General features: G+C 42.2%; 1 protein-coding gene across 3 annotated transcripts in view; it reads left to right on the top strand.

The window, feature by feature from the left end:
- The first annotated feature begins 2,820 nt into the window (after nt 1-2,820).
- Nucleotides 2,821-21,062, top strand: part of MID2 (midline 2) — a 137,773-nt gene continuing 119,531 nt past the window's right edge. For 2 of the 3 annotated variants that reach the window (XM_080653575.1, XM_080653577.1), the window contains exon 1: nt 2,821-2,924. The gene's annotated coding sequence lies outside the window, so the exon portion shown is untranslated. Of the gene's footprint in view, nt 2,925-3,187; nt 3,522-21,062 lie in introns of those variants that run through there. The other variant, XM_080653576.1, reaches the window with a different exon arrangement.

Below are 21,062 nucleotides of genomic sequence, written 5' to 3' on the forward strand. Positions count from 1 at the left end.
TTAGTAGTTTTATTTCATCTCTGACACTTCTATTATAGAGAAAGGGCAAATGGCAATATTAAAATATTTCCTCTAATTAATTCCCTTTTAATGTGCATGAATTTCGTGCACCAGGCCACTAGTATGTATGTATGTATGTATGTGTATATATATATATATATATATATATATATATATATATATATGTGTGTGTGTGTGTGTGTGTGTGTGTATATATATATATATATATATATATATGTGTGTGTATATATATATATATATATATATATATATATATATATATATACTAGAGGCCCGTTGCACAACATTCGTGCAAGAATAGGCCTTCCTTCCCCTGGCTTCACTCCCAGCCGCCTGGGAGCCAGCAAGTCCCCGCTCCCTGGCTGTCCGGAGCCGGCAAGTCCCCGCTCCCTGGCTGCCCGAGAGCTGGCACCTCCTCGCTCCCGGGCTGCCTGGAGCCGCAAGTCCTCGCTTCTGTCTGAAGTACCACTACAGTAGCTCCCTCCACCGCCCCATGGCAGGCTTCACTCCGCTCCACTCCATGCCTGCATATGCAAATTAACCTCCATCTTTGTTGGGTTAATTTGCATACTCTCTCTGATTGGCTGTGGGCGTAGCAGAGTGATGGTTAATTTGCATGTTTCTCTTTTACTAGGTAAGATACACACACACACACATATATATATATATATATATATATATATATATATATATAACATGCATATATTTATAATTCTTCTTTATCCATTCCTCTGCTATGCTAGGATCAGCTTACTTCTGCCCCACTAACATTCTAAAAAATAATTTTTATTTTTGCAAAGAACACATAGCATAAAACTCACCCTCCCAACAATTTAAAGTATACAGTACAATATTGTTGATCACATGCATCTTGTTGTGCAACAGATTCCTCAGAACCCTTCCACCAAACCCTGCACGACTGAAACTCTACACCCACGGAAAACAACTCCCTGCCTCTCCTCCCCCTGGCCCCTGACAAACATTATTCTACATTCTGTTTTTATGAGTTTGACCACTTTAGATATGTCCTATAAGTAGGATCATGCAGTATTTATCCTTCTGTGACTGGCTTATTTTACTTAGTGTATTATCATCAAGCATCATCCTCATCATATGCCACATTCCCCTTTATGTATATGCCACATTTTCTTTATCTACTCATCTGTTAGTGGACATTTATGTTGCTTCCAACTTGGCTATTGTGAAAAATGTTGCAATGAACATGGGAGTGCAAATATATCTTTGAGAGTCTGCTTTCAATTCTTTCAAATATACTTCCAGAATTAAGACTACTGAATCCTATGTTAGTTATATTTTTAATATTTTGAGGAACCTCTGGACTCCTGAATTTTTTCCATAGTGGCTGCACCATTTTACATTCCCATCAACAGTATACAAGGGTTCCAATTTTTCCACATCCTTGTTAACACATTTTCTTTTTGTTTTGGTTCACTTCTTAATAATGGCCATTTTGATAGGTGTGAGGTGATATCTCATTGTGGTTTTGATTTGCATTTCCCTGATGATCAGTGATGTTGAGCATCTCTTCATATGCTTTTTGGTCATTTGTATATCTATCTCTTCTTTGGAGAAATATCTATTCAACTCCATTGCCCATTTTTTTAACTGGGTTATTTATTGTTTTGTTATTGGTTTGTAGGAGTTGTTTATATATTCTGGATATTAACGCTTTATCAGATATAAGGCTTGCAAATATTTTCTCTCCATTCTTGCCTTTTTAGTTTGTTGATTCTTTTGCTGCACAGTTTTCAAGTTTGATGTAGTCCCACCTGTCTATTTTTGCTTCCCTTGGCTGTGCTTTTGGTGTGACTCTAGCTTTTACCTCTCTTAGGGCCAGACTTTCATCAGGATAGCCTGGTTGTGATTTTTGCCTTCCTTTCCATCTCAGTGCTCTCTAGCACATTGTTTAAAAGGGGTGTTGCCTAATTACTACTGCTTCTCTGGTGGGATACACCCAGAGTTACCTTAATTTTTCTGGACTTGTTTGCATGTGCAGTAATGAGAGGCCTATGTGAGAGGGGATGCTTCCTTCCATTTTCTAGCTTTTTCCCCTTCATCCCCCTCTCTCCCACAAGTTTGGAAGATAATCTCCTCTGGGCCACCTGTTTCTTCTCTTTGGAATCCTCCTTGTAAGTGGGGGAGGTGGTCTCTGAGCCAATGACAGGTCAGCCAAGAGGTACTTCATACCAATGAAGGCTTCTGGGTTCTAGATTAACCAATTAGCTTCTTAGAGACATTGGATACCTGGATAGCTGGCATCTGTTCTATTGTCCTCTTTAGTAAGGACCCTATTGTTTTGTCCATCAAGGATTTGAATGTGCAAATGAAACCCTACTTTTTACTTTAATTTGATGGCTTTAATTCATCCCCACAGTTTTTTACCATGGCCAATAAAACACAGCCATTCTCCCTTTGTAAAAAGAAAGAGGGGTTGGGTTTCCTTCAATTGTCTGCCCTTTTCTGTCTCCTCCACTATTTTTGCTTTACTCTGTAGTTAACTTTGCATAGAGCAGTTTCATCAGAGGACCTGTGCTGTGGACTGACGTTCTCATCTCATTGCCGCTTGCAAGGACCTTTTCTTTTTTCTAACCTGAGGGTTTGTGGGACCAGGGAGTTGGTGGGTGGAAGAAGAGTTTGGCCATAATCTGCTTTCTGCATTTCACACACATTCTTCACCCAGTCTCTCTCTCTCTCTCTCTCCCTCTCTCTCTCTCCTTCTTGTTCACACACACACACACACACACACACACACACACACGCACGCGCGCGCGCGCGCGCGCGCGCACGCACACGCGCGCGGACACACGCCCAGCTCTGCCCCTCTCGGTGTGTCTTCCTTCAAGATGACAGGGCGCTGGAGAAAAGGCTTCTGGAATCAGCTGGTAGGTACAGTAGTAACCCTAACCCCACCCACCCGCTGCTTTTGCTTGCTCAGGTTTCTTGGGTCACTACTACCCAGGGAGAAAACAAGTAAATGCGCCTCCAGAGGAGGGGCTACTGGGAGAAGAGGGGGCATCGGAAGGTGAGGTCGGGAAGGTGGCCAAGTGCCCCTGCTGCTGGGGCCCTTCCCAGTGCTCCCTCAATCCCAGCCCTGTTTGCCCCCACCCCACCCCCTTTTCGAAGGAATTGCTTTTTTTTCTCTGCTGCGGCGGAAATGACAGTGTGGTGCTGCCTTGGTGTCATGGTGCTGCCCCTGGATTGAGGTGGTGAAAACTTAAGTTTGGCTTCGGAGACCCAGGCACGGGAGCATCGCAACCGCCTTGCTGTCCCTGGCGGGGCGCGCAGGCGGGCGGATCCCAGCTGCTGCGCGGCGGCAGCGGCAAAGGCGAAGGCGGGCGGCGGCCTACAGGGGCGGCGGTAGCGGCAGCGGTGGCCCGGGAGCTCTCGCAGGAGCCAGAACCAGCTCCCGGCGGAAGCAGGCGAGCGCCCTGCGCTCTAGGGCGCGCTGAGGAGATGGCAGGCACGCGGGAACGCTCTGGGTAAAATGCGCCCCTTCGCCACGGTCCTCGGGGGGCCGAGCACCCCCGCACGCGCGCCCCAGCTCTGGCCGCCTCTCAGGTGTCGCCGGGGCCCGGCGCGGGCCAAGGGTTCCTGGGCTCGGCTGGGCAGGGCTATGGGGTCAGGGAAGCTCGAGGCGGCGGCAGGGGCGCCAGCCCAGCTCTGGCATCCCGTTGCGCTGTTGGGGCCTGGGTGCTAGTCACTGCTGCCCTCCTGGGACGGAGTTTGCACTCCGGGGTAAGGGCGGGGGCGGTCCGAGGCCTCCCGCGCAGCCCGGCCTGGCCTGACGCGGCCAGTAGAGCGGCTCCTTCCCACGAGCGCCTTCCCACGCTCCGGTGGCCGGCAGCCTCCTCAGCCCGGGTGGCGCCCCTCGACCGGCAGTCTGCCAGGGGTGGCTGCTGTGGCAGCCAGAGATGCTGTGGACACCCTGCCTGCAAAGAGGCCCAGCGAAACTTAATTTCTTTTTTGCCAGGGGAGCGATCCTCAAGTCTCTGGGCGGTTCCTTATTTCTGGCCTAGCTCTGAGACCAGCTCAGTGGGGGAGAGGGGAAACTTACATATGTACACTCGACAGACTGTGACTGACTCTCCGAGAGATGGTGTTTTTCCATTTCTGGCTTGTAAGAATTAAGTAAATAACTGGAGTGGATTACAGAAACCTTTTTGGTGATGATAAGGTTTAGGTTACTTAGCACTTTGTGTGTAGCACATTATTTCTTGGAGAGTTTTCTCAGAGCAGTAATTTGGAATCCTGGGGTCCTTGAGTTCTTCACTGTTGCTCTCACACTCCCCAACCCACCTTTGCACTCAACTTCCTTCTATCTTATCACACATCTACCTGCCTACCCAAATCTCCCACCAGAACCTACTCATCCCGCACACCCTTCCCTCCATCAACCTGTGTACTCCCAGCTTCCCAGCCATTCAGCCTCTTGCTCTTCAACCAGTTTGTCTTTTTCAGGATTTCTGAGTGGGGAATGTGTTGAGTGATGGTTGTGTGTCTCCGAGGAGGAACCTTTATAAAAGAATGTATTAGAAACTACATAAATAGACAAATACTGTGGGAGGGTTGATTCCTCTGATTCCCAGGTTGGGCCAAAGGGCTGCCTTTAACCCCATTTTTTTGCCTCCCAGTACTCTAATCACTTATCTGGTCATGTTCCAATGGAAGGGAAATGCTGAAGAGAGAGAGTCCCTCCCCTACTTCCCACTCTACCCCTAACCCTCACATCCTTCCAACCCTCTCTACTCATCATGCCCTGAGGGAGAAACAGTCTACTATTTTTATATATTCCTGCCCAATCAATTAACTTAATACAAATATATGATGTGAATTATGTTTTTTCTGATTGTTCCTTACAACTAGATTTATGTGGTTGAAATATGGGTCTAGGGGCCCAGACGATCAGAAAATTCATCCCAAATCTGATATTGCATTGTCTCTATGGCCTTAGGACATTCTTCTGACCTTTCTTTCATAGTTGATGCAGTTGTATAAAATGCATAATATTGTGTACTAGTTATTGTGAGCTTTCTCTTGGTCTTGTGAAGATGGAAGGGTTCTATAAACCCTCAGCATTACACTTTTCAAAGGAAGTGCTTCATTTACCTTTTTATTGGTATAATAGATTGGGTATAAGTAGGAACCCTAGTTTCTGGAAACCTTAACTTGCCATTATTAGCACCCCCGGGAGCCAAATCTATTACCATACTTAGGCCCTAAGTCTGTTTTCCTCCCCTAATGCACAAACAACTGAATGAAACATACATAAAACTAGATATACAGAGTAATGGTGATTACTTTAAGTCAAGGCTTAAATCATATCTAATGTACTCCAACCTAACAATCTGAGTCAGGCTGATCTGAAAACATAACCTCACCCCCTATTTTTTTGTTTTTGCTTTTATGGAGGCAGTTAGTTAATTTCTACTGAAAAGTGGCATAAATAATTTTAGGTATGGCTATATAAGCATGATTAGGATCTAGCAGAGTTGAGTCAATAATATTTATTAAGTGTCTACAATATGAAGAGACCTCTGCTGACTGGGTGGAGGCCCCAGCCTTGGCTTAGTATTTTGGCCTCCTGCTTGTTTGAGGCCTACCTCTTTACTTGCAGCTCCAGGATTAGGACAGGGAGGGGCTGTGAGGGGTACAGTAGAGGCTAAGGACATGAAGGGGCAATTGTTTCTCTGGTTTACTTTCCTGACTACTAGACTTCTCATCTTGCATGTTATGCCTTGCATGGCCACCCCCTGGGAAGTACTGCCACAAATCAGAGTGACTTGATTGCTACACAAACGTATCATCTGAACAGTGCAAACTGATTTAGATGAAGTTGGTTTAGTTAATCCCTTCTCTTTAGGTGCAGGACAACCTGCTCCAACTTGCAGATTCTAAGCAGTGCCAATGGAGTCTCATAATTGCATCTAAAAATTGCTCTGGGTAGTGAGCCTATCCAGTCCCTCCTCTCTCTCCTCCCATAAAATCTGCTGACACCATGACAGTTGAGAAGGAAACTGCAGGAGGAGTATATCTTTACCATTCACCAAACCTCATTGGCTTGGTGAAGAGGTGAGAATGTCTTCTTTTTACTGTATTCCTTGGCACTCCGGTTCTCTCTTTTCCAACTGAGACACAGCTCCCTAAAAGAAGGTAAAGACAGGGCTGAGTCACAGAATGCGTCTCAAATGGCTCTTCTAAGAGGTACCTGCTTGGCATCATGTGTGTCTATCATTCAGTCTTTTTTTTAAAAAATATATTCTATTGATTTCAGAGAGGAAGGGAGAGGGAGAGAGAGATTGAAACATCAATGATGAGAGAGAATCACTAATTGGCTGCCCTCTGCACACCCCACACTGGGGATTGAGCCCGCAACCTGGGCATGTGCCCTTGACCGGAATTGAACCCAGGACCCTCTAGTCCACAGGCGCATGCTCAGTCCACTGAGCCAAACCAGCCAGGGCTGTCACTCAGTATGGATTTTGGTAACTCCTTAGCTATTAGGCAATGGGGTTTGGGTGCTAGTGGAGGCTAGTTGTGCTGCATTTCCATTTAGCACTAAGATTTTGTCTTCTCCGCAAAGGGGAATATGAGGCAGTGTGTTTGCAAAATAACTCCTTACTTAAACTGAATATCTTGACTTAGAGCCTTGAATCATCAAAATACGACATGTAACATATTGATACTGGACATATGATAGATCAGGAAAGCTCACAGTTTTTCACTTTTTGATGATTAAAAGTTTGGGACCAAGGCATTATTGCACTAAGGTCTGTATTTCCAGTCTCTCCAAAAGCATTGAATTAATCACTGAGCAGGGTGGAGAACAGACTAGAAAAGTGTTTCTCAGCCATTGTATTGAATAATGCTAACAAGTATCCCTATTAGCTATGAGGCTTTGGGCAAATTTCTTAACTTCTCTGAGCCTCAGATTCCTCATCTACTATAAAATGATAATAATAATAGTATCTACCTTTTTTCCCAGTTTGTTGAATTTCTTTATTTTTTCCTTTTTATTGAACTTATTGGAGTGACACTAGTTAACAAAATTATACAGGTTTCAGGTGCATAATTCTACAACACATCATCTGTACACTGTATGGTATTTTCATCACCCTAAATCAAGTCTCCATCCATCACCATCTATCCCACCTATACTCTCCTCTATCTCTTCTCACCCTCCACCCCCTGAGACTAGACATTTACACTGAGTGGCCAGATTATTATGATCTCTGAACGCATAATAATCTGGCCACTCAGTGTATATCCTATATAATAAAAGGCTAATATGCAAATTGTCCCCTCGACCAGGAGTTCAACCAACAGGCAGGCCGGCCAACCGCCCATGTCCCCTCCTCCTGGCCAGGCTGGCCGGACCCCACCCATGCACGAATTCATGCACCGGGCCCCTCTAATATATATATATATATATATATATATATATATATATATATATATATATTTAGAGATCATAATAATCTGGCTACTCAGTATATATCCAGTTATCCCCCTGTGCAGGCTGCTAGTCCCCTTTTTATTTTTTCTCTTTCCCAAGAATCAATATATGTTTCTTCATTTTTCTTAAAGCAAAAGTCTGTTTAATATCTTCTGTGAGCACTGGAGGTCTGTGGCTATTTCTACGTTTGTTGTTTTTCATCTTTGCATTCTACATGGCCATAGGCAGGCATCATTTTTTCAAAAGCCAATTTCCCAGCTTCGTCATTTTCCTTAGAAATCCTATAAGCTGCTAAAACCACCATATGTTTAAAATATGGAAGGTGGAGGGATTTTGAATAATGTGCCAACATCCCACCACTCCCTTCTCCATGTGGGGTTTACCTGAAGGCACACTAGCGTGTTGGTTCAACCTAAATGGGTTAGTGAAATATCCTTAGTAAGGCTTGTCCTACTTGGGTTCCTATCTCTCTGCAGAGCTCTGACTACCTGACCTTGGGCTTTGTCTCAGCCTCTTTTCCTGCAGGTCAGACTCCTATAGTTGATGAACAGAACAATGTCCCCAGTCTCTGGGTCTTCCTCTTACAGAGACCAAATGATCGGATAACAAACTCATTATACAATGTAAAATCCTCCTGTAACAGAAAATACCATTATTTACAATTTGCTGGGTTAATGTTTTGGCATGGTAGATAATGCTAATGCAGGACAGTGAAATATCTGAATATATACAGCCCAGAGATAGAAAAATGGTCTATGGTCCAGAATCCTCGATTGCTTCGTCTATAGCCCTTTGTTCAGTGTTGCTAGGATTCATGTGGTTCCTAGGGGAATAGAAGTTTCATTTGAAATAGGCTTTTGTTCTCTGTCCCTTGTTTCTGTCCTGAACTTGGGGTCCTCTCAGCCTAACATTCAATAGCATGCCCTATATACATATATTGCCAATTTTATTCTGTGGATGTAGAGGTGCCTGTCCATTCAGGTGTGCCACTGCACATTTAAACATTTACAGATATTTCATTGGATAACAGCGTTTGGGAAAACAGCCCTAGAATAGGTGGAAAGCTGTACTGGTAGCAGTAGTTAAATTAAATTTGTTCTCCATTTGTTCCTGAACCTTGCAATTGCCAGTGCTATCTGCATTAAGATAAAGGTATTATGAATTGTACTTAGGATTCCTGACAATTATGTGTTACCTTGGCAAATCCGTTTCTTGGTTACTCAGATTATATCTTTTGCAGTTGTAGCAGATTTAGGACTTTTAGTTCTGCTATTGTGATATTCATTTTAATGTCTTTGATGACTATACTATATAAAATAACCAATAATTGGATTTATGAGCTAATTATTGTAAAGAAAATATCATTGAATCCACATACTATAAAATATTAAGTAGGCTTTAATAACCTATTAGATGGGAAGTGACTCTGGCACTCTTTGTCAGTTGGTAATCAACCTCCAGTCCTGAGCTCTCTCTGAGCATGATAAAGCTTAAGAGAAAAGAAGAGAGACAGTTCCTGCCTTAGGGAACTCAAGTCTAACAGGAAAGACATATGAGTATAATGAATATCACAATCAGATTCATAGTCCTCCAGAAAACTTGTGGCGGAGTCTGATATCCTCTATATGTCAACTATGTGTTTCGGAGGAATTTTCAAAGGAGACTTGGCTTGGGGTGGTGAACACCTAATACAATATACAGATTATATATTATAAAATTGTATATCTGAAACCTATAAAATTATATTAACCAATGTCACCCAATCCTATATAATAAAAGCCTAATATGCAAATTGATCAAATGGCGGAACGACCGGTGGCTATGACGTGCACTGACCACCAGGGGGCAGACACTCAACACAGGAGCTGCCCCCATCCTGCAGGCCCCAGGCCAGCCAAGGCCAGAGCCAGCAGGGGCTCCCTGATCGCCCCGCTGGTTGTCCTGTAGAGGGAGGCAACCAGCGGTGGCGGCGGGGGGTAGGGCTGGCAAGCAGGTAGTGCCAAGCCAGCCAAGGCGGGTGCCAGCAGGGGCCCCCCCGATCATCCTGCCAGTTGCCTCACAGATCGTTCCTGATCACCGGCCAGGTCTACGGACCCTACCCGTGCATGAATTTCATGCACCAGGCCTTTAGTAAATTCAATAAAAAAGAAATAAAGTAAAATAAAATAAATGGTAGGACATTTATATTTATTATAAATGGTAATAAAATTTGTTTTTCCAAATAATAAAAATTACTGTTTTCCTTAATAATGCATTTCATATCAGTAATCTGAATATATGATGAGACTATATTTTTAACGCAAATTATTTTATCCTCATCTGATCCTCACAAGAGCTTGTGAGATGGGTAGGGCAGGTAGCTGTAATTTGACAGGTGAGGAGGCTATGGCCCAAACAGTTTAAACGTCTTACCTGAAATCACTCAGCTAATTCAGCTTAGAGTCAGGACTACAACCAGGCTTTATTATGAGGATCAAATGAGATAATTGCTTTGGAACTATTTGAAAAGTATAAAATGGTACATAGATGTAAGATGATTCTTATTGTTATTTATGCTTACTGACCACCTAGCCTCTTTTTGGGGGTTTCTATTTTCAGTCTTTATCCTTTTAGGATGAGAATTCTATGCATTGGTTGCCTTTTATGTTCCCAAATGATCTTTTTTGAGTTTCAAGAGTTTTTTCCCCTGTTAATAGTATTCTAGGATTTTTATTCTTTTTCAGTTCCAAAAGGTGTTCTTACTCATTTATACTCCTATGTGACTCCCCTCCCATTTATTTGTCTTCTGGAATACCCATTACATCTTTCTTTAGGTACATACAGCAGGCAAAGCCAGCCACTCCCCTTCATCACCTTGGCTTTAGCCAAAAAATGAATGCATTTTGTTTATTTCAGTTCCTCTCATGATGATGCCCATTGTTTGTCAGCCTTTCTAGTCACACTAATAAATAAGAGTTGTGTTTTGAGGGGCCAGTTTTCAATAATCCAAGGTGTCTTTTCTATGTGATACAGATAGCAAGATCTCTGTAATAAAAGGATGTCAGACCAGGAAAGCAACTTAAAGATCATCGTGATTCTAGTCCAACTTTAATGACATTTTACAGTTAAGGAAACATCAGACGGAGCCAGTACTTATTTGCTCATTCCCCAAGACAAGGAGACAGTTTCTAGCGTATTTTTCTTTTGTTTTTTTTTTTGGTTTGTTTGTTTTTCTTTATTGATTAAGTTATTATATATGTGTCCTTACCCCCCATTGCCCCTCCACCCCCCACTCATGCCTTCAACCCCCTGGTGTCTGTGTCCATTGGTTAGGTTTATATGCATGCATACAAGTCCTTTGTTTGATCTCTCCCCCTTACTCCCATTCTCCCGTACCTTCCCTCGAGGTTTGACAGTCTGATTGATGCTTCTCTGTCTCTGGATCTGTTTTTGTTCATCAGTTTATGTTGTTCATTATATTCCACAAATGAGTGAGATCATGTGATATTTATCTTTCTCTGACTGGCTTATTTCTCTTAGCATAATGCTCTCCAGTTCCATCCATGCTGTTGCAAATGGTAAGAATTCCTTTTTTACTGCAGCGTAGTATTCCATTGTGTAGATGTACTTAAGGAAGAGTTCATAGGACATTAATGTTAATATCCTAAAGACTGTTTATTTTATATCAATTTGTATGTATGTTTTTTGTTAATCCTCACCTGAGGATATTTTTTCCCATTGATTTTTAGAGAGTGGAAGGGAGGAGGAAAGGCACACAGAGAGAAACATCGATGTGAAAGAGAGAGATTGACTGGTTGCCTCCCACTGTGCCTGACCAGACAACCAGGTAAATGCCTTGAACCGAATTGAACCTGAGACCCTTCAGTCTGCAGGTCTACACTCTAATCACTGAGCAAGACCGGATAGGGCTATATTAATTTGTTTTTTAAACAAATCCTACAATTCAGCTCAGTCCTCATTCTAAAGCCCAGAGGTCAGGCTTGGTTTCATACTCATGGCTTTTCTCTGAAGAAGGGGAAAACCATGGCTCCTCGGGGAGGTAGTGAAAACCCAGAGCCATGCTCTGCAGATCACAAGTTCTCTCTCTGATCAGAGTTAACTAAATGCTGGATTTGAAGGGTGATGCTGAAATCAGTCTTTTCATTTTGTAATGTAGAATGTATTATTTTTTTCTTAATCATCGGCTTTTAAACTCCTCTTTTCTATTTCTGCCTACTCACACAGCCTTATACCTTCTTATAGTTTATTCTCATCAGGGTGTGTTTTTTTTTTGGGGGGGGGGTGAAGATAAGCCATGGATAAACAATTTTATAATAGAGCAAGGGCAAATACATGAACATACTTATTTAATGACTGAAATCAACTAAATGATATGGAGGGGAACAAATAAGTGTATGTGGACGTGGACATTTGTTTTTTATTATGGCAATTGTTCTGCTCTTCCAGACATTTTATCAATGCATTTTTATGACAAACCATTGTGTTTTCTGGAAAATGCTTCATGATTACCTGTCATTGCATCGCATCCTATCAGGTTCACATCCTGTCTTTATTCTTAGCAAACTCTAATTCTACATAGGTTGGTGATTAACAAATTTTTAAAGTTGCAACACTCTGCTACTGTTTTATTTTTGTCATACCATACCCCCTTACTTCCTAAAAATATTTTGTGATATAGGAGTAAAATATTTTAGAAGTTTCATATTTTTTAAATTAATACAATTGGGAAATGAGGATTTTATAACACCCATTGATCATTTAAGATATCCCAGGATATTACAAAACCTAGATAGGGAATCACTTACCTAGAAAAACAATTGAAAGGAGAAAGCAATCCAAGAGAGTTTAGAAATACTACATAATTATGTAGTTGACAGTATATTACAGTGGTTAACTGTTCACACTCTGGGGTCAGACCTGTGTTTGAAACTTTTTAAAATTGAGATATATTCACTATCATAATATTCACCATTTTAAAGTGTACAATTCATTTGTTTTTAGTATATTCACAAAGTTATGCAACCATCACCACTATCTAATTTCTGAACATTTCATCATCCCCAAAAGAAACCTCATACCAATTCTTGATCTCACCAACCCCCCAGCCTTTGGCAACCACTAATCTATTTTCTGTTCCTATGGATTTGCCTATTCTGGATATCTCATATGAATGGAATCATACAATTTGAGGCCCTTTGTGACTGGATTCTTTCAGTTAAAATAATGTTCTCAAAGTTCATCCATTTTGTAGCGCATATCAATACTTCATTCCTTTTCCTTGCTGAATACTATTTTATTATATGCTATACCACATTTGTTTATCCATTCATCACTTGATGGATATTTGGGTTGTTTCCATCATTTGGATTTTTTTTAATTGTTTGAAGTATTACAAATAGTAGTACATATGTCTCCTTTTCTTTTTTTCCCCATTGACCTCCCCCCGGCCTCCCCTTCCCCCCAGTACATGCCTTTACCTGCCCCCCTCCCCCACAGTGTCTTGTATCCATTGGTTATGTTTATATGCATGCGTACAAGTCCTTCGGTTGATCTCTTACAGGCCCCCCCCTCCCCCCGCAACGTCCCCTGCCTTCCCGCTGTAGTTTGACAGTCTGTTCAATGCTTCTTTGCCTCTGTATCTATTTTTCCCCCCATTTCTTTCCTTTAAAAAATCTTGCCTCTGCAGACTAGAAATAAACATATAATAACAAAAAATGTTTGAGTCCCCGTTTCAATATCAAACAGTTCCTTATGCGTTCATGTCAGCAATGATATCTGGATGGTGGGCACATGGTGGCAATGCAGGTCCGACCCTCTCTGGTTTGGTCCTAGGCAACCTGCTGCGTCGCACAGCTGCTGACTGCTAGTGTGGCAAGGCATCATCAGCGTCTTCCATCTCTGGACTGTTTCTCCTCTTGTCTTCGTGGTTGGAGCAGACCTGTCAATTCCTCTCTGTTGCAGGAATCCACATGGTCTTGGAGTTGTTTTCTGAAAATATACAAACATATTCTCGACCAAAAGTTAATAAAGGAATCTTTTCTATATAATTGATTTGGGATCCTTTTTATTTTTGCCCAAACGATTTTCCTTTGTCTTATTTAGACACCATGTGTGTTTTTCATGGGTGTCTTGCTGTTAGCATTATGAATGAAAATTAATTTTGTAAAGTAAAAATTTTCTAGATGTAATTTACTTATAGGATATTTTTCCTTACATGATATTACCCTACTATCCCCCCTTTTTGGATTAATAGAGGCTTTTGTAAATTTTATAATGCAGTCTTGATAACTTTAAATTTTATTTTATTTATTTTTATTTTTTTTATTAAGGTATTATATGTGTACATATCTTACCATTGCCCCCCCCACCCCACTCCCATACATGCCCTCACCCCCCAATGTTTTGCATCCATTGGTTACTCTTATATGCATGTATATAAGTCCTTCAGTTGATCTCTTATTTCCCCCACCTCTCCCTAACCTTACCGCTGTAATTTGACAGTCTGTTTGATGCTTTACTGCCTCTGTATCTATCTTTTTGTTCATCAGTTTATAATGTTTTTCATTATCCCCAAATGAGTGAGATCATGTGGTATTTTTCTTTCGTTGACTGGCTTATTTCACTTAGCATAATGTTCTCTAATTCCATCCAGGTGCCTACAAATGGTAGTAATTCCTTCTTTTTTATGGCAGCATAGTATTCCATTGTGTAGATGTACCATAGTTTTCTGATCCAGTCATCTGCTGACGGGCACCTAGGCTGTTTCCAAATCTTAGCTATTGTAAATTGTGCTGCTATGAACATAGGGGTGCATATATACTTTCTCATTGGTGTTTCTAGTTTCTTAGGATATATTCCTAGGAGTTCCTAGGGATTACTGGGTCAAATGGGAGTTCCATTTTCAGTTTTTTGAGGAAACTCCATACTGTTCTCCACAGTGGCTGCACCAGTCTACATTCCCACCAGCAGTGCACGAGGGTTCCTTTTTCTCTGCATCCTCGCCAACACTTGTCGTTTGTTGATTTGTTGATGATAGCCATTCTGACAGGTGTGAGATGGTATCGCATTGTCGTTTTGATTTGCATCTCTCGGATAATTAGTGACTTTGAGCATGTTTTCATGTGTCTCTTGGCCTTCCTTCTGTCTTCTTTTGAAAAGATTCTATTTAGGTCCGTTGCCCATTTTTTTATTGGATCATTTATCTTCCTTTTATTAAGTTGTATAAGCTGCCTGTAGATGTTGGAGATTAAACCTTTATCAGTGATAACATTTGCAAATATGTTCTCCCATACAGTGGGTTTTCTTGTTGTTTTGTTGATGGTTTCTTTTGCTGTGCAAAAGCTTTTTATTTTGATGTAGTCCCATTTGTTTATTTTCTCTTTGGCTTCCATTGCCCTAGGGGCAGTATCAGTGAAAAAGTTCTTTTGGCATATGTCTGAGATTTTGCTGCCTGTGGATTCCTCTAGTATTTTTATGGTTTTTCGTCGTATGTTTAAGTCTTTGATCCATTTTGAGTTTATTTTTGTGTATGGTGTAAGTTGGTGATCTAGTTTCATTTTTTTGCATGTATCTGTCCAATTTTCCCAACACCATTTATTGAAGAGACTGTCTTGACTCCATTGTATGCTCATGCCTCCTTTGTCAAATATTAATTGCGCATATTGGTTTGGGTTGATATTTGGATTCTCTATTCTATTCCATTGATCTATATGTCTGTTTTTGTGCCAATACCAGGCTGTTTTGAGGACAGTGGCTTTGTAATACAGCTTGAAATCTGGTATTGAGATTCCTCCTACTTTATTCTTCTTTCTCAGGATTGCTATGGCTGTTCTAGGTCTTTTTTTATTCCAGATGAATTTTTGGAGAGTTCTTTCTAGGTCTGTGAAATATGCCGTTGGTATTTTAATGGGGAGTGCATTGAATCTATAGATTGCTTTGGGTAGTATGGACATTTTAATGATGTTGATTCTACCAATCCATGAACATGGTATGTTCTTCCATCTGTTTACATCTTCCTCTATGTCTTTTTTCAGTGTCGTGTAGTTTTCCGCGTATAGGTCTTTTACCTCCTTGGTTAGGTTTATTCCTAAGTATCTTAATTTTTTTGGTGCGATGGAAAATGGGATTGCTTTTTTAGTCTCTCTTTCTGTAAGTTCACTGTTGGTGTATAGAAGTGCCATAGATTTCTTGGTGTTAATTTTGTATCCTGCTACATTGCCGAATTCATTTATTAAGTCTGTTATTTTTTTGATGGAGTCTTTCGGGTTTTTTATGTACAACATCATGTCATCTGCAAATAAGGACAGCTTTACTTCTTCTTTTCCAATTTGGATGCCTTTTATTTCTTCTTCTTGTCTAATTGCAATGGCTAATACTTCCAGTACTATGTCGAACAGGAGTGGTGAGAGTGGGCATCCCTGTCTTGTCCCTGTTCTTAGGGGAAATGGTTTTAATTTTTGCCCATTGAGTATGATGTTAGCTGTGGGTTTATCATATATAGCTTTTATTATGTTGAGGTATGATCCTTCTATTCCCACCTTGTTGAGAGTTTTTATCAAGAAAGGGTGTTGGATTTTGTCAATGCTTTTTCTGCATCAATTGATATGACTATGTGATTTTTATCTCTCAATTTGTTGATGTGATGTATCACATTTATTGATTGGCGGATATTGTAGCATCCTTGCATTCCTGGGATAAACCCTACTTGGTCATGGTGTATGATCTTTCTGATGTACTGCTGGATCCGATTTGCTAGAATTTTGTTGAGGATTTTGGCATCTACATTCATGAGGGATATTGGCCTGTAATTCTCCTTCATTGTGTTGTCTTTATCTGGTTTTGGTATTAGGGTGATGCTGGCTTCATAGAAGGAGCTTGGAAGTGTTCCTTCCTCTTGAATTTTTTGGAATAGTCTGAGGAGGATAGGTTTTAGTTCTTCCTTGAATATTTGGTTAAACTCCCTTGTGAAGCCATCTGGCCCCGGGCTTTTGTTTGCCGGAAGCTCTTTGATGACTGCTTCAATTTCTTCCATAGTTACTGGCATATTCAGCTGTTTAGATTCTTCCTGATTGAGTTTTGGAAGGTTATATATTTCTAGGAATATGTCCATTTCCTCCAGGTTGTCCAGTTTGTTGGAATAGAGTTGTTCGTAGTATTTTTTAACAATCCTTTGTATTTCGGCGGGATCTGTTGTTATTTCACCTCTTTCATTTCTGATTTTGTTTATTTGGGTCCTCTCTCTTTGCTTCTTGGTGAGCCTGGCTAGAGGTTCATCAATCTTGTTTATCCTTTCAAAGAACCAACTCTTGGTTTTGTTGATCTTTTGTATTGTTTCTTTGGTCTCCATGTCGTTTATCTCCACTATGATCTTTATTATTTCCTTCCTTCTGCTTACACTGGGCTTTTCTTGTTGCTCTTTTTCTAACTCTTTGAGTTGTTGGGTTAGGTAATTTATTACCATTGTTTCTTGTTTTTTGCAGTAGGCTTGTCTGGCCTGCATAGTTTCTGTTGAGAAATCAGCTGACAGTCGTATGGGTGCTCCCTTGTAGGTAACTAACTGTTTTTCTCTTGCTGCTTTTAATATTCTCTCTTTGTCTTTTGCTCTTGGCATTTTAATTATGATGTGTCTTGGTGTGGTCCTCTTTGGATTCCTTTTGTTTGGGGTTCTGTGCGCTTCCTGGACTTGTAAATCTATTTCTTTCATCAGGTGGGGGAAGTTTTCAGTCATTATTTCTTCAAATAGGTTTTCAGTATTGCTCTCTCTCTTCTGGCACCCCCATAATTCTGATGTTGGTATGCTTGAAGTTGTCCCAGAGTCTTCTTACACTATCTTCAACTTTTTGTATTTTTTTTTTTGCTTTTTGCTTTTTCGGTTGAGTGTTTTTTGCTTCTTTGTGTTTCAATTCTTTGACTTGATTTTTGTGTTCCTCTTGTCTGTTTTTGGGTCTCTGTATAATATTTTTTATTTCAGTCAGTGTATGTTTAATTTCTAGTTGGTCCTTTTTCATATCTTCGAGGGTCTCGTTATATTTATCGGCCTTTTCTAGGATATTCTTGAAAAGCCTTGTAACCGTGGTTTTGAATTCTATATCCAGTCGTTTGTTTTCCTCCATTTCTTTCGTTTGTGATCTGATTCTTGGACGCCACATTTTCACTGCTTCCCTGAGTTGGTAAGGTAGATTTGTGTGCTAGGTTTCCAATATGGCCCAGTGGGTCTGCCTCCCCAGTTAACCTGAGGTGGACACCCTTGGTGCACCCCTTTGTGGACTGTGTGTACAGCTTTGTTGTAATTAAGTCTTGATTGTTGTTGGTATCACTGGGAGGAATTGACCTCCAGGCCAGTTGGCTGTAAGGATCAGCTGTGTCTATGCTGGGAGAAGTTCGGTGTGGAGACAGCCTCATAGGATTAGACTTGCCAAATTGCAATAGCCTCTGTGCTCAGCTTGGATGAGGTGGAGTCTCAGGGTGGAGCAGACAGTCTTGGCTTCCCGTCAGCCTTGCCCTTGCGCGCCTTCAGACCTCTGCCTTCCCCAGCTCCCGAGTCTCCGCCCGAGAGTCCAGACTCCACCCACAAGAGCTTGGGTCCCCAGGGGCTTGCCTGGAACTGGGGTTCAGTGCAGTCAGAACTGGGGCCCAGTGCAGTCAGGAGCCTCCGATTCCCTTCCACTAGGGAAAGCCTGTGGCAACCTCCGCAGCCTTTGTGCGCACTGGCACGCGCGCGCCTTCAGTCCTCCACCTTCCCTGGCTCTTGAGTCTCCGCCCGAGAGTCCAGATTCCCCCCACAAGAGCGTGGGTCCCCAGGGCCTCGCCTGGAACTGGGGTCCAGTGCAGTCAGAACTGGGGCTCAGTGCAGTCAGGAGCCTCCGACTCCCTTCCACTAGGGAAAGCCTGTGGCAACCTCCGAAGCCTTTGTGCGCACTGGCACGCGCGCACCTTCAGACCTCTGCCTTCCCCAGCTCCCGAGTCTCCGCCCGAGAGTCCAGACTCCCCATCATTTGGATATTATAAATAACTAGAAGCCCGAGGCCCGATGCACAAAATTCGTGCAAGGGGCTCGGCCCTCACAGCCGCAGCAGCTTGCCTCAGTCCTCAAGGCCCCAGCTTCATCCAGAAGGTCGTCTAGAAGGACGTCTGGAAAGTTGTTCGGCTGTCTGGTCTAATTAACATATTACACTTTTATTATTATAGATGCTGCAGTGAACATTGTGTGTACTGGTTTTTGAATATGTCTTCAATTTTTCTGGATCATATGGTAACTTTACATTTAACCTGTTGAGGAACTGCCAAACTATTTGTCAAAGCAGCTGGATCATTTTACATTCTCATCAACAATGTATGAGGGTTTCATTTTCCCCACATCCTGGTTGACATTTGCTATATTTTAAAACTTATAGCTATCCTAGTGGGTGTGAAGTAGTATTATAGCCATTTTAGTGAGTATGAAGTGGTATCTCAATGTGGTTTTGATTTGTATTTCCCTAATGGCTAATGATGTTTAGTATCTTTTCATATCCCTATTGATCATTTTCATATCTTCTTTTAAGAAATATCTATTCAAATCCTTGTCCATTTTAAAATTTTTTGTCTTTTTATTGTTGAGTTGTAAGAGTTATGCATATTTCTAGATACTAGGTCCACATTACATATATGATCTGCAAATACTTTTTTCTCATTATATGAGTTGTCTTTTAACTTTGTTGATGGTATCATTTATAGTACAGAAATATTTAATTTTGAAGTCTGATTTATCTGTTTTTCCTTTAGTTGTTTGTGCAGTTGGTGTCATCTAAGAAACTCTTGCCTAACCTAAGTTCACAAAGATTTATACCTATGTTTCCTTCCAAGAGTTTCATAGTTTCTGCAATTATGGTGTTGCCATCTTGGGGCGGCCATCTTGTGTATTGGAGTGATGGTCAATTTGCATACTACCTCTTCATTAGACTAGAGGCCCAGTGCATGAAATTAGTGCATGGGGAGGGGGTTGGCCCTCAGCCCAGCCTGCACCTTCTCCAATCGGGACCCCTCGAGGGATGTCCAACTGCCTCTTTAGGCCCGATCCCACGGGCAGTCAGACATCCCTCTCACAATCCAGGACTGCTGGCTTCCAACTGCTTGCCTGCCTGCCTGCCTAATTGTCCCTAACCACTTCTGCCTGCCAGCCTGATCACCCCCTAACCACTCCCCTGCCAGCCCGATTGCCCCTAACTGTCCTCCCCTGCAGGCCTGGTCACCCCCAACTGCCCTCCCTTGCTGGCCTGATCACCCCTGACTTCTCTCCCTTGCCAGCCTGGTTGCCCCTAACTGCTATCCCCTGCCGGCCTGGTCCCCCCCAACTGCCCTCCCCTGCAGGCCTGGTCCCCCCCAACTACCCTCCCCTGCAGGCCTTGTCCCTCCCAAATGCCCTCCCCTGCAGGACTGGTCCCCCCCAACTGACCTCCCCTGCAGGCCCTCCCTTCCAAATGCCCTCCCCTGCAGGACTGGTCCCCCCCAACTGCCCTCCCCTGCCGGCCTGGTTGCCCCTAACTGCTCTCCTCTACAGGCCTGGTCGCCTCTAACTGCCCTCCCCTTCTGGCCCGGTTACCCCTAATTGCCCTCCTCTGCCAGCCTGGTCACCCCTAACTGCTCTCCCCTGCTGCCCTTGTCGCCCCCAACTGCCCTCCCCTGCTGTCCTGATCACCCCCAAATGCCCTCCCCTGCAGGCCTGGTCCCTCCCAATTGCCATCCCCTGCTGGCCTGATTGCCCACAACTGCCCTCCCCTGTCGGCCATCTTGTGGCAGCCATCTTGTGTCTACATGGGGTGGCCATCTTTGACCACATGGGACGGCCATCTTGTGTATTGGAGTGATGGTCAATTTGCATACTACCTCTTCATTATATAGGATCATTGATCTATTTTGAGTTAACTTTTATGTACGGTGTGAGGTAGGGCTCTAACTTTATTCTTTTGCATGTGGATATCTATTTGTCCCAGCATCATTTTTTTTTTAAAAAGATGATTTCCCCTATTGAATGGTTTTAGAACTCTTGTCAAAAGTCAATTGACCATAAATATATGTTTATTTCTGAACTCTCAGTTGTATTCTGGGTCTGAATCTTAGCTTTGCTACTTTCAAACAAGTATGACCCTGGACAATATGACATACACATAACATTTTTCAAACAGTTCTAGAAGATTCAGCAATCCCTGGTTAAAAATCTTATTTTGATCTTATTTAAGGCAATCCTGACCCATACTATACTTTCCCAAGCTTAATTTCATGGTGAGATTCAAGTGTCACACTTATATGGGAACAATTTTTAGGATTCTAGAAAAATTCAATGAGCTTTTTCTCAGTACAGAATTTATACAACACCATTCTAAGACTTAGAATACTTGTGGTATTTGTTTTATATAGTTTTCAAAACATAAACATGTCTTTCAGAAATGCTCCTGTCCAATTGTCATTTTGGTAAGAGGCTGTACTTGATCCTCCCAGGTAGCTTCCAACACAGATTTTGAGGAATGCAGACATGTAGTTCTGGAAGAGACAGTAATAGAAATGCAGTGTGAGATGGGGATAGGCCTAC

The sequence above is a fragment of the Plecotus auritus genome (assembly GCF_963455305.1).
Source record: "Plecotus auritus genome assembly, chromosome: X".
Classification (NCBI taxonomy): Eukaryota; Metazoa; Chordata; class Mammalia; order Chiroptera; family Vespertilionidae; genus Plecotus; species Plecotus auritus.